The sequence below is a fragment of the Amblyomma americanum genome, chromosome 1, assembly GCF_052857255.1.
Source record: "Amblyomma americanum isolate KBUSLIRL-KWMA chromosome 1, ASM5285725v1, whole genome shotgun sequence".
Lineage (NCBI taxonomy): Eukaryota > Metazoa > Arthropoda > Arachnida > Ixodida > Ixodidae > Amblyomma > Amblyomma americanum.
In genome coordinates, this window is record NC_135497.1 from 372,531,088 (window position 1) to 372,540,565 (window position 9,478).

Here is a 9,478-nt window from a genome sequence, read left to right on the forward strand (position 1 = left end):
AGGCCCTGCCTTTGACCACCGCCTACCGTCCACCGCAGCGCACCTGCGCGGGATCCAGAGCCCCTTGGTTTAAAAGCCCTGCAAGAAGCACCTTCGCATCAGTTGGCAGCAGCGGATGCGGCCACGAGCACGCATCCTGAACCGATTCTTTCCGCCTGGGCCGCTTATCGCCCCAAGAAAAAGCATCCTGGCCGCGGCTGCGTCTACCGCCTTCTGTCCACCGCAGCGCGCCTACGCGGGATCCCAAGCCCCTTGGTTTAAAAGCCCTGCAAGGAGCACCTTCGCATCAGTTGGCAGTAGCGGATGCGGCCATGTGCACGCATCCTAAACTGTTTCTCTCCGCCTGTACCGATCACAGCTGCAAGGAACTGCCGAAAAGATGACTTCATCTACCCCTGCTGCGCCGCTTATCGCCCCAAGAAAAAGCACCCTGGCCGTGGCCGTGTCTACCGCCTACCGTCCACCGCAGCGCGCCTGCGCGGCATCCCAAGCCCCTTGGTTTAAAAGCCCTGCAAGCAGCACCTTCGCATCAGTCGGCAGCAGCGGATGCGGCCACGAGCACGCATCCTGAACCGTTTCTTTCCGCCTGGGCCGCTTATCGCCTCAATAAAAAGCATCCAGGCCCTGCCTTTGACCACCGCCTACCGTCCACCGCAGCGCACCTGCGCGGGATCCAGAGCCACTTGGTTTAAAAGCCTTGCAAGAAGCACCTTCGCATCAGTTGGCTGCAGCGGATGCGGCCACGAGCACGCCTCCAGAATCGTTTCTTTCCGCCTGCGCCGCTTATAGCCCCAAGAAAAAGCATCCTGGCCGTGGCTGTGTCTACCGCCTACCGTCCACCGCAGCGTGCCTGCGCGGGATCCCAAGCCCCTTGGTTTAAAAGCCATGCAAGAAACACCTTCGCATTAGTTGGCAATAGCGGATGCCGCCACGAGCACGCATCCTGAACCGTTTCTTCCCGCTTCGCCGCTTATCGCCCAAAGAAAAAGCATCCAGGCCGTGGCTGTGTCTACCGCCTACCGTCCACAGCGGCGCACCTACGCGGGATCCCAATCCCCTTGATTTAAAAGCCCTGCAAGAAGCACCTTCGCATCAGTTAGCAGCAGCGGATGCGGCAACGAGCACGCATCCTGAGCCGTTTCTTTCCGCCTATACAGATCACATATGCAACGAACTGTAGACAAGAATACTTCATCTACCCCGGCTACGCCGCTTATCGCCCCCAAAAAAAGCATCCTGGCCGTGGCCGTGTCTACCGCCTACTGTCCACCGCAGCGCGCCTACGCGGGATCCCAAGCCCCTTGGTTTAAAAGCCCTGCAAGGAGCACCTTCGCATCAGTTGGCAGTAGCGGATGCGGCCATGTGCACGCATCCTGAACTGTTTCTCTCCGCCTGTACCGATCACAGCTGCAAGGAACTGCCGAAAAGATGACTTCATCTACCCCTGCTGCGCCGGTTATCGCCCCAAGAAAAAGCACCCTGGCCGTGGCCGTGTCTACCGCCTACCGTCCACCGCAGCGCGCCTGCGCGGCATTCCAAGCCCCTTGGTTTAAAAGCCCTGCAAGCAGCACCTTCGCATCAGTTGGCAGCAGCGGATGCGGCCACGAGCACGCATCCTGAACCGTTTCTTTCCGCCTGGGCCGCTTATCGCCCCAAGAAAAAGCATCCAGGCCCTGCCTTTGACCACCGCCTACCGTCCACCGCAGCGCACCTGCGCGGGATCCAGAGCCACTTGGTTTAAAAGCCATGCAAGAAACACCTTCGCATTAGTTGGCAATAGCGGATGCGGCCACGAGCACGCATCCTGAACCGTTTCTTCCCGCTTCGCCGCTTATCGCCCAAAGAAAAAGCATCCAGGCCGTGGCTGTGTCTACCGCCTACCATCCACAGCAGCGCACCTACGCGGGATCCCAATCCCCTTGATTTAAAAGCCCTGCAAGAAGCACCTTCGCATCACTTGGCAGCAGCGGATGCGGCCACGAGCACGCATCCTGAACCGTTTCTTTCCGCCTGTACAGATCACAGCTGCAAGGAACTCCGGATATGAAAACCTCATCTACACCGGCTGCGCCGCTTATCGCCCCAAGAAAAAGCATCCTGGCCGTGGCCGTGTCTACCACCTACTGTCCACCGCAGTGCGCCTACGCGGGATCCCAAGCCCTTTGGTTTAGAAGCCCTGCAAGAAGCACCTTCGCATAAGTTGGCAGCAGCAGATGCTTCCACGAGCACGCACCCTGAACCATTACTTGCCCCCTGTACCGATAACAGCTGCAAGGAACTGTTGACAAGAAGGCTTCATCTCTCCCGGCGGCGCCGCTTATCGCCCCAAGAAAAAGCATCCTAGCCGTGGCCATGTCTACCGCCTACTGTCCACCGCAGCGCGCCTTATGCGGGATCCCAAGCCCCTTGGTTTAAAAGCCCTGCAAGAAGCACCTTCGCATCAGTTTGCAGTAGCGGATGCGCCCATGAGCACCATCCTGAACCGTTTTTTCCCGCCTGTACTGATCACAACTGCAACGAACAGCCGATAAGAAGACTTCATCTGCCCCGACTGCGCCGCTTATCGCCCCAAGAAAAAGCATCCTGGCCGTGTCTGCGTCTACCGCCTACCGTCCACAGCAGCGCACCTACGCGGGATCCCAATCCCCTTGATTTAAGAGCCCTGCAAGAAGCACCTTCGCATCAGTTAGCAGCAGCGGATGCGGCCACGAGCACGCATACTGAACCATTTCTTTCCGCCTGTACAGATCACAGCTGCAAGGAACTGCCGATAAGAAGACTTCATCTACCCCGGCTGCGCCGCTTATCGTCCCATGAAAAAGCATCCTGGCCGTGGCTGTGTCTACCGCCTACCGTCCACCGCAGCGCTCCTGCGCGGGTTCCCAAGCGCCTTGGTTTAAATGCCATGCAAGAAACACCTTCGCATCAGTTGGCAGTAGCGGATGCGGCCACGAGCATGCATCCTGAACCGTTTCTTTCCGCCTGCGCCGCTTATCGCCCCAAGAAAAAGCATCCAGGCCGTGGCGGCGTCTACCGCCTACCGTCCACCGCAGCGCGCCTACGCGGGATCCCAAGCCCCTTGGTTTAAAAGCCGTGCAAGAAGCACCTTCGCATCAGTTGGCAGCAGTGGATGCTGCCACGAGCACGCATCCTGAACCGTTTCTTTCCGCCTGTAAGATCACAGCTGCAAGGAACTGCCGATAAGAAGACTTCATCTACCCCGGCTGCGCCGCTTATCGTCCCATGAAAAAGCATCCTGGCCGTGGCTGTGTCTACCGCCTACCGTCCACCGCAGCACGCCTGCGTGGGATCCCAATCCCCTTGATTTAAAAGCCCTGCAAGAAGCACCATCACATCAGTTGGCAGCTGCGGATGCGGCCACGAGCACGCATCCTGAACCGTTTGTTTCCACCTGCGCCGCTTATCGCCCCAAGAAAAAGCATCCTGCCCGTGGCCATGTCTACCGCCTACCGTCTACCGCAGCGCGCCTGCGCGGGATCCCAAGCGCCTTGGCTTAAAAGCCCGGCAAGAAGCCCCTTCGCACCAGTTGGCCTCAGCGGAGCGGCCACGAGCACGCCTCCAGAATCGTTTCTTTCCGGCTGCGCCGCTTATCGCCCTAAGAAAAAGCATCCGCCTGCTGTCCACCGCAGCGCACCTACGCGGGATCCCAAGCCCCTTGGTTTAAAAGCCCTGCAAGAAGCACCTTCGCATCAGTTGGCAGTAGCGGATGCGGCCATGAGCACGCATCCTGAACCGTTTCTTTCCGCCTGTACCGATCACAGCTGCAAGGAACTGCCGACAAGAAGGCTTCATTTACCCCGGCTGCGCCGCTTGTCGCCCCAAGAAAAAGCATCCTGGCCGTGGCCGTGTCTACCGCCTACTGTCCACCGCAGCGCGCCTTACGCGGGATCCCAAGCCCCTTGGTTTAAAAGCCCTGCAAGAAGCACCTTCGCATCAGTTGGCAGCAGCGGATGCGGCCACGAGCACGCATCCTGAACCGTTTCTTTCCGCCTGTACAGATCACATCTGCAAGGAACTGCCTACAAGAAGACTTTGTCTACCCTGGCTGCGCCGCATATCGCCCCAAGAAAAAGCATCCTGGCCGTGGCCGTGTCTACCGCCTACCATCTACCGCAACGCGCCTGCGCGGGATCCCAAGCCCCTTGGCTTAAAAGCCCTGCATGAAGCCCCTTCGCATCAGTTGGCAGCAGCGGATGCGGCCACGAGCACGCATCCTGAACCGTTTCTTTCCGTCTGTACAGATCACAGCTGCAAGGAACTGCCTACAAGAAGCCTTCATCTACCCCGGCTGCGCCGCTTATCGCCCCAAGAAAAAGCTTCCTGGCCGTCGCCGTGTCTACCGCCCACCATCTACCGCAGCGCGCCTGCGCGGGATCCCAAGCCCCTTGGTTTAAAAGCCCTGCAAGAAGCACCTTCGCATAAGTGTGCAGCAGCAGATGCGGCAATGAGCACGCATCCTGAACCGTTTCTTGCCCCCTGTACCGATAACAGCTGCAAGGAACTGCCGACAAGAAGGCTTCATCTATCCGGGCTGCGCCGCTTATCGCCCCAAGAAAAAGCATCCTGGCCGTCGCAGTGTCTACCGCCTACCGTCCACCGCAGCGCGCCTGCGCGGGTTCAAAAGCCCCTTGGTTTAAAAGCCCTGCAAGAAGCACCTTCGCATCAGTTGGCAGCAGCGGATGCGGCCACGAGCACGCATCCTGAACCGATTCTTTCCTCCTGGGCCGCTTATCGCCCAAAGAAAAAGCATCCTGGCCGTGGCTGCGTCTACCGCCTACCGTCCACCGCAGAGCGCCTGCGCGGGATCCCAAGTCCCTTGGTTTAAAAGCCCTGCCAGAAGCACCTTCGCATAAGTTGGCAGCAGCAGATGCGGCCACGAGCACGCATCCTGAACCGTTTCTTTCCGCCTGTACTGATCACAGCTACAAGGAACTGCCGACAAGAAGGCTTCATCTACCCCGGCTGCGCAGCTTATCGCCCCAAGAAAAAGCATCCTGGCCGTGGCCGTGTCTACCGCCTACAGTCCACCGCAGCACGCCTACGCGGGTTCAAAAGCCCCTTGGTTTAAAAGCCCTGCTAGAAGCACCTTCGTATAAGTTGGCAGCAGCAGATGCGGCCACGAGCACGCATCCTGAACAGTTTCTTTCCGCCTGTACCGATCACAGCTGCAAAGAACTGCCGACAAGAAGGCTTCATCTACCCCGGCTGCGCCGCTTATCGCCCCAAGAAAAAGCATCCTGGCCGTGGCTGTGTCTACCGCCTACCGTCCACCGCAGCGCTCCTGCGCGGGATCCCAAGCCCCTTGGTTTAAAAGCCATGCAAGAAACACCTTCGCATCAGTTGGCAATAGCGGATGCGGCCACGAGCACGCATCCTGAACCGTTTCTTTCCGCCTGCGCCGCTTATCGCCCAAATAAAAAGCATCCAGGCCGTGGCTGTGTCTACCGCCTACCGTCCACAGCAGCGCACCTACGCGGGATCCCAATCCCCTTGATTTAAGAGCCCTGCAAGAAGCACCTTCGCATCAGTTAGCAGCAGCGGATGCGGCCACGAGCACGCATACTGAACCATTTCTTTCCGCCTGTACAGATCACAGCTGCAAGGAACTCCCGATATGAAAACCTCATCTACCTCGGCTGCGCCGCTTATCGCCCCATGAAAAAGCATCCTGGCCGTGGCTGTGTCTACCGCCTACCGTCCACCGCAGCACTCCTGCGCCAGATCCCAATCCCCTTGATTTAAAAGCCCTGCAAGAAGCACCTTCGCATCAGTTGGCAGCTGCGGATGCGGCCACGAGCACGCATCCTGAACCGTTTGTTTCCGCCTATACAGATCACAGATGCAACGAACTGTAGACAAGAATACTTCATCTACCCCGGCTACGCCGCTTATCACCCCAAGAAAAAGCATCCTGGCTGTGGACGTGTCTACCGCCTACCGTCAACCGCAGAGCGCCTGCTCGTGATCCCAAGCCCCTTGGTTTAAAAGCCCTGCAAGAAGCACCTTCGCACCAGTTGGCAGCAGCGGATGCGGCCACGAGCACGCATCCTGAACCGTTTCTTTCCGCCTGTACCGATCACAGCTGCAAGGAACTGCCGACAAGAAGGCTTCTCTACACCTGCTGCGCCGCTTATCGCCCCAAGAAAAAGCATCCTGGTCGTGGCCGTGTCTACCGCCTACTGTCCACCGCAGCGCGCCTACGCGGGATCCCAAGTCCCTTGGTTTAAAAGCCCTGCAAGAAGCACCTTCGCATAAGTTGGCAGAAGCAGATGCGGCCACGAGCACGCCTCCTTAACCGTTTCTTTCCGCCTACCGATCACAGCTGCAAAGAACTGCCGACAAGAAGGCTTCATCTACCCCGGCTGCGCCGCTTATCGCCCCAAGAAAAAGCATCCTGGCCGTGGCCGTGTCTACCGCCTTCTGTCCACCGCAGCGCGCCTACGCGGGATCCCAAGCCCCTTGGTTTGAAAGCCCTGCAAGAAGCACCTTCGCATCAGTTGGCAGTAGCGGATGCGGCCATGTGCACGCATCCTGAACCGTTTCTCTCCGCCTGTACCGATCACAGCTGCAAGGAACTGCCGAAAAGATGACTTCATCTACGTCTGCTGCGCCGCTTATCGCCCCAAGAAAAAGCATCCTGGCCGTGGCCGTGTCTACCGCCTACCGTCCACCGCAGCTCGCCTGCGCGGGATCCCAAGCCCCTTGGTTTAAAAGCCCTGCAAGCAACACCTTCGCATCAGTTGGCAGCAGCGGATGCGGCCACGCGCACGCATCCTGAACCGTTTCTTTCCGCCTGGGCAGCTTATCGCCCCAAGAAAAAGCATCCTGGCCCTGGCTTTGACCACCGCCTACCGTCCACCGCAGCGCGCCTGCTCGGGATCCCAAGCCACTTGGTTTAAAAGCCATGCAAGAAGCACCTTCGCATAAGTTGGCAGCAGCAGATGCGGCCACGGGAACGCATCCTGAACCATTTCTTTCCGCCTGTACCGATCACAGCTGCAAGGAACTGCCGACAAGAAGGCTTCATTTACCCCGGCTGCGCCGCTTATCGCCCCAAGAAAAAGCATCCTGGCCGTGGCCGTGTCTACCGCCTACTGTCCACCGCAGCGCGCCTTACGCGGGATCCCAAGCCCCTTGGTTTAAAAGCCCTGCAAGAAGCACCTTCGCATCAGTTGGCAGCAGCGGATGCGGCCACGAGCACGCATCCTGAACCGTTTCTTTCCGCCTGTACAGATCACATCTGCAAGGAACTGCCTACAAGAAGACTTTGTCTACCCTGGCTGCGCCGCATATCGCCCCAGGAAAAAGCATCCTGGCCGTGGCCGTGTCTACCGCCTACCATCTACCGCAACGCGCCTGCGCGGGATCCCAAGCCCCTTGGCTTAAAAGCCCTGCATGAAGCCCCTTCGCATCAGTTGGCAGCAGCGGATGCGGCCACGAGCACGCATCCTGAACCGTTTCTTTCCGTCTGTACAGATCACAGCTGCAAGGAACTGCCTACAAGAAGCCTTCATCTACCCCGGCTGCGCCGCTTATCGCCCCAAGAAAAAGCTTCCTGGCCGTCGCCGTGTCTACCGCCCACCATCTACCGCAGCGCGCCTGCGCGGGATCCCAAGCCCCTTGGTTTAAAAGCCCTGCAAGAAGCACCTTCGCATAAGTGTGCAGCAGCAGATGCGGCAATGAGCACGCATCCTGAACCGTTTCTTGCCCCCTGTACCGATAACAGCTGCAAGGAACTGCCGACAAGAAGGCTTCATCTATCCGGGCTGCGCCGCTTATCGCCCCAAGAAAAAGCATCCTGGCCGTCGCAGTGTCTACCGCCTACCGTCCACCGCAGCGCGCCTGCGCGGGTTCAAAAGCCCCTTGGTTTAAAAGCCCTGCAAGAAGCACCTTCGCATCAGTTGGCAGCAGCGGATGCGGCCACGAGCACGCATCCTGAACCGATTCTTTCCTCCTGGGCCGCTTATCGCCCAAAGAAAAAGCATCCTGGCCGTGGCTGCGTCTACCGCCTACCGTCCACCGCAGAGCGCCTGCGCGGGATCCCAAGTCCCTTGGTTTAAAAGCCCTGCCAGAAGCACCTTCGCATAAGTTGGCAGCAGCAGATGCGGCCACGAGCACGCATCCTGAACCGTTTCTTTCCGCCTGTACTGATCACAGCTACAAGGAACTGCCGACAAGAAGGCTTCATCTACCCCGGCTGCGCAGCTTATCGCCCCAAGAAAAAGCATCCTGGCCGTGGCCGTGTCTACCGCCTACTGTCCACCGCAGCACGCCTACGCGGGTTCAAAAGCCCCTTGGTTTAAAAGCCCTGCTAGAAGCCCCTTCGTATAAGTTGGCAGCAGCAGATGCGGCCACGAGCACGCATCCTGAACAGTTTCTTTCCGCCTGTACCGATCACAGCTGCAAAGAACTGCCGACAAGAAGGCTTCATCTACCCCGGCTGCGCCGCTTATCGCCCCAAGAAAAAGCATCCTGGCCGTGGCTGTGTCTACCGCCTACCGTCCACCGCAGCGCTCCTGCGCGGGATCCCAAGCCCCTTGGTTTAAAAGCCATGCAAGAAACACCTTCGCATCAGTTGGCAATAGCGGATGCGGCCACGAGCACGCATCCTGAACCGTTTCTTTCCGCCTGCGCCGCTTATCGCCCAAATAAAAAGCATCCAGGCCGTGGCTGTGTCTACCGCCTACCGTCAACACCAGCGCACCTACGCGGGATCCCAATTCCCTTGATTTAAGAGCCCTGCAAGAAGCACCTTCGCATCAGTTAGCAGCAGCGGATGCGGCCACGAGCACGCATACTGAACCATTTCTTTCCGCCTGTACAGATCACAGCTGCAAGGAACTCCCGATATGAAAACCTCATCTACCTCGGCTGCGCCGCTTATCGCCCCATGAAAAAGCATCCTGGCCGTGGCTGTGTCTACCGCCTACCGTCCACCGCAGCACGCCTGCGCCAGATCCCAATCCCCTTGATTTAAAAGCCCTGCAAGAAGCACCTTCGCATCAGTTGGCAGCTGCGGATGCGGCCACGAGCACGCATCCTGAACCGTTTGTTTCCGCCTATACAGATCACAGATGCAACGAACTGTAGACAAGAATACTTCATCTACCCCGGCTACGCCGCTTATCACCCCAAGAAAAAGCATCCTGGCTGTGGACGTGTCTACCGCCTACCGTCAACCGCAGAGCGCCTGCTCGTGATCCCAAGCCCCTTGGTTTAAAAGCCCTGCAAGAAGCACCTTCGCATCAGTTGGCAGCAGCGGATGCGGCCACGAGCACGCATCCTGAACCGTTTCTTTCCGCCTGTACCGATCACAGCTGCAAGGAACTGCCGACAAGAAGGCTTCTCTACACCTGCTGCGCCGCTTATCGCCCCAAGAAAAAGCATCCTGGTCGTGGCCGTGTCTACCGCCTACTGTCCACCGCAGCGCGCCTACGCGGGATCCCAAGTCCCTTGG